Below are 5142 nucleotides of genomic sequence, written 5' to 3'. Positions count from 1 at the left end.
CAAGCAATGCGTGAAATTGCTTGGAAACACAAAGTTGAATTGAAATTTGCTTTTGAATCAGGAACGTTTCCTCTCACGACCTCTACATGCCAGAATGTTGAATACAATTATATTTTAACTTACTTTACAGTTTGTCTATACAGTTGGTCCTTTTGGCGGTAGGAATGTGAGACAATATCCCCAAACAATATTATTGTCAACTTTACAAGATGCTGGTAGTGCTCCCCTGAAGCATGCTTCTAAGATAAAAAAAATAAATACATGCAAGAGATGCATGCATCGAGCTCGCGCACGTAGTGATACACAGTGGAAGGCAGAAGTTTACATACACCGTGGCCAAATACATTTAAAATAAGTTTTTCACAATTTCTGACAAAGACAATACAAAGGGGGAAATATAGCATGTATGTCAACTGTTCTATGGAGGGAGGTGTGTGTGACTGCAAATGAATGGGACTGTGAGGGAGAGTGAATATGTGTAGGAGGGCGGTAGAGAATGAATATGTTGTATGTGAATGAAGGAAAATGGACTAGTAAATTGATGTAAGGATGGGTGTAAATGTGTCGAAAAAGGGGGGGCGGGAAAAGACGGGAGGTTTTGACACGATTGGCTTGGGTGGGCAAGGATGGGAGGTTGACCAGCTTGGCTTGGGTGGGCAAAAAAATTGAAATGGAATATTTAAAGAGGAGCTGGGTTGGAGAGGCCTATGCTGCCACTTAATGTAGCAACAGCAGAGGTGTAGGCATCCTGATGAATAAGAATACACCCTTTTCCCTTACATCCCAGCACACACAAATTAGTTTTAATGACTAAGTGTATGTTAACTTCCGACTTCAACTGTATTTCTGAATGCACTACCAGTGCTTTCAAAAGCTGATGTAATTATACTCTCCTTTGGATATATTGTCTTACATTCCTACCGCCAAAATGAACAGCTGCATGGTAAAGTACGTTAAAATAAAATCGTATTGAACTTTCTGGCTTGTAGAGGTCATGAGAGGAAACCTTCCTGATTCAAGCTGCCCAATGTGAAATTCTATGCAATTCAATGCCTGGTTTCCAGGCAATGCATGAAACACCATATAATGGATGAAACCCCTATCCAAGCGTTAGAGAAAGTCATAGGTAAATACGTGCATGGATACACTTTTAAAAGATCACAAAAGTAAAACATTTCTTTAAATCATGTATACATAGTCCATCTAATTGCTCGTATTTCAACCTTCAAAATCAGTCTAAACTCCCATGTGAATTTTTCTCATTATACTGAGGGAAATGGATTAACGTTGCCATCTTGCGGTATGAATTTGTTTTTGCATAGAGCTACTGATGTGGTGGTGAGTACATCCATGTAGTATATTCATTCACCACAAGAGGGCCGTCTGTTAAAAGATTAAGGGCCACTCCCCACACACAGACACACACCACACTGCAGAGCTGGCCTCTGCTCAGAGGTCCACTGGCCCCACACATGTACCAAACACTAATGTTCCACTGAAACATTTAACCATATAAGTTAATGTAATAAGGTGGATGCTTATATTTGTCCTATTTCACACACATACAAGTGCATATTATATTCATGTGTGAATTGGAAATTTGTTTTTTGTATATCCCAACTTCCTCTGAGAGGTCATGGCCAAGAATCCGAGACCCCTCTCCTCTCCCATTTTATAAAACCAGACAGGATCCTTTTTGTTTATTTTGTTTTACACCAGGAGGTCTGTTGTGGAATAGCTCTGTCGCTCCACATTAGTGGTGGCTGCTGGGGGTTGTTTAAGATGGTTGGAGAAGGTGTCTGGGCCACCCTCCTTCGCCATGCTTCACAGAGCGGGCCCATCCACATCCACAGCAGCTGTAATTATTAAACAAGGGTGTAATAACAGCTGGAGAGCCAGATGTCAACAGAGAGAAACATTTGATTTTGATCAGCCAGCTTGATGTGTCACCTCTAAGGAATGGTAGTTTAACACTAACCCAGGGTTTCTAAAAATAATTCAAAGATCTGTAGTCGAGAGCTTCAAGTTCCTCCGGGTCCACATTACTAAGGAAGTAACATGGTCCATACACATCCACACAGCTGTGAAGAGGGCACGACAGCACCTCTTCCACCTCAGAAGGCTGAAAAGATTTGAGAGCATCTTGATTGGCTGCATCACTGTTTGGTACGGCAACTGCAAGGCACCCAACCGCAAGGCACTACAGAGGGTGGTGAGTAGGGCCTAGTACATCACTGGGGTCGAGCTCCCTGCCATCCCAACCTGGTCTCAGAGCATTTCGCATTATTCTGTAGGATAATCTGAGAGACTCTATTTAGCCTATGTTATGTTTTTATGGTATGTATTAATTTGTGAATATCCATCACTCATTTCGTATGATATTTTACAAATTACAATTTGGATTACATGTTACGAATTTGAAAAATGTACAATATGTAACACATTTGCCAAACGTACAATATGTTACAAATGTGTACAAAAACGTATGATGTGTTAGGAATTCTAGCTAGGTGGCTAATGTTAGCTAGGCTAGAGTTTAGGGTTAAGTTTATGAGTTAGGTTAAAGGGTTCAGGCTTGGGTTAGGGTTAGTTAAAAGGGTTAAGGTTAGGGAAAGGGTTAGCTGAACATGCTAAGTAGTTGCAAAGTAGCTAAAAAGTAGTAATAAGTAGTTAGCTAACATGTTAGGGTTAGCTAACATGCTAAGTATTTGCTAATTATTAAAATGCTAAAGTTGTCCTTGATTAGAGGGTTGCTAGACATTTGTGTTGCTAGACATTCCCGTTATATGCCCGACCACACACTCTACTTACATTTTTTTCCTTAACCTTTCTGATCTCCCCATCCCGGATCCGGGATCGTGAATACAGACTCAAGCTCATTACCATAACGCAACGTTAACTATTCATGAAAATCGCAAATGAAATGAAATAAATATGCTAGCTCTCAAGCTTAGCCTTTTGTTAACAACACTGTCATCTCAGATTTTCAAAATATGCTTCTCAACCATTGCAAAACAAGCATTTGTGTAACAGTATTGATGGCTAACGTAGCATTTAGCGTAGCATTTAGCATTAGCATTCAGCTGGCAACATTTACACAAAAAAACAGAAAAGCATTCAAATAAAATAATTTACCTTTGAAGAACTTCAGATGTTTTCAATGAGGAGACTCTCAGATAGCAAATGTTCAGTTTTTCCTGAAAGATTATTTGTTTAGGACAAATCGCTCCGTTTTCTGCGTCACGTTTAGCTATGAAAAAACCCCTGTATCCAGGATTGTGTAAATCTATCAGCAAGCTCATTAGCATAACACAACGTTAACTATTCATGAAAATCGCAAATGAAATGAAATAAATATGCCATCTCTCAAGTTTAGCCTTTTGTAAACAACACTGTCATCTCAGATTTTCAAAATATGCTTCTCAACCATAGGAAAACAATCATTTGTGTAAAAGTAGTTAGCTAGCGTAGCATTTAGCGTTAGCATTTAGCGTTAGCATTAGCGTTAGCATCCAGCACGCAACATTTCAACAAAAACATAAAAGCCTTCAAATAAAATCATTTACCTTTGAAGAACTTCAGATGTTTTCAATGACGAGACTCTCAGTTAGATAGCAGATGCTCAGTTTTTCCAAAAATATTATTTGTGTATTAGAAATAGCTCCGTTTTGTACATCACATTTGGCTACCAAAAAAAAACGAAAATTCAGTCCTCAAAACGCGAACTTTTTTCCAAATTAACTCCATAATATCGACTGAAAACATGGCAAACGTTGTTTAGAATCAATCCTCAAGGTGTTTTTCACATATCTCTTCGATGATATATTGTTCGTGGAAGTGTGCTTTCTCTCCTGAATCCCAGGAGAAAATGCACCTGAAGATTACGCACAAATTTAGACAAAGGACACCGGGCGGACCCCTGGAAAATGTAGTCTCTTATAGCCAATCTTCCAATGATATGCCTACAAATACGTCACAATGCTGCCGAAATCTTGGGGAAACGGCAGAAGGTCTAAGCTTATTCCTGTCGCATTCACAGCCATATAAGGAGACATTAGAAAACAGAGCTTCAGAAATTAATTTCCTGTTCCTGCTAATTTCCTGTTTGATGTATCATCTTGGTTTCGCCTGTAGAATGAGTTCTGGGGCACTTACAGACAAAATCTTTGCAGATTCTGAAACTTCAGAGTGTTTTCTTTCCAAAACTGAATTCTCCAAAAGAATATGCATAGTCGAGCATCTTTTCGTGACAAAATATCGCGCTTAAAACGGGAACGTTTTTTATCCAAAAATGAAATAGCGCCCCTAGAGATGCAACTGGTTTTAAGTAACCATCTGTTTTATGTAACCATACCAAGTGTAACATATCATACTCTTTTGAATGTCCCGGATTTACATCTACTATGTTACGTCTAGTCTATGAGACCAGGCTTGCCTTCCAGGACCACTATACCAGGCGATGTCAGAGGAAGGCCCAAAAAATCGTCAAAGTCTCCAGCCACCCAAGCCATAGGCTGTTCTCTCTGCTACTTCATTTTAAGCGGTACCAGTGCACCAAGTCTGGAACCAACAGGACCCTGAACAGCTTCTACCCCAAGCCATAAGACTGTTAAACAAGTCTGCTAAATAGTTAATCAAATGGCTAACCGGACTACTGGCATTCACCCACACACAATATGAGCACACACGCATACTGATGTCACACACACACTCACACATGTACGCTGCTGCTACGGCTCCACATACACCGCTGCTACAGCTCAGTCTATTATCTATCCTGTTGCCTAGTCACTTTACCCCTACCTACAGTATATTTACATAGCTACCTCAATTACCCCATACCCCTGTACATCAACTCGGTACTGGTACTCCCTGTATAGAGTATATACATGTTATTTTTACTCTTTATTGTTATTCGTTATTCACTGTGTATTTATTCCTCGTGTCACTATTTCTATTTTTATTTGTATTATTATTGTCTTTAACTCTGCATTGTTGGAAAATGACCCGTAAGTAAGCATTTCACTGCTGGTCTACACCTGTTGTTTCTGATGCATGTGACAAATAACTTTTGATTTGATTTGTCCATGTGAGTTCAGTTCTTAAATATGGAAATAATGAGTTTTGACGTTCATTGCAGGC

This window comes from Oncorhynchus mykiss, chromosome 8, assembly GCF_013265735.2.
Source record: "Oncorhynchus mykiss isolate Arlee chromosome 8, USDA_OmykA_1.1, whole genome shotgun sequence".
Taxonomy (NCBI): Eukaryota; Metazoa; Chordata; class Actinopteri; order Salmoniformes; family Salmonidae; genus Oncorhynchus; species Oncorhynchus mykiss.
Note: the sequence above shows the minus strand (reverse complement) of the source record.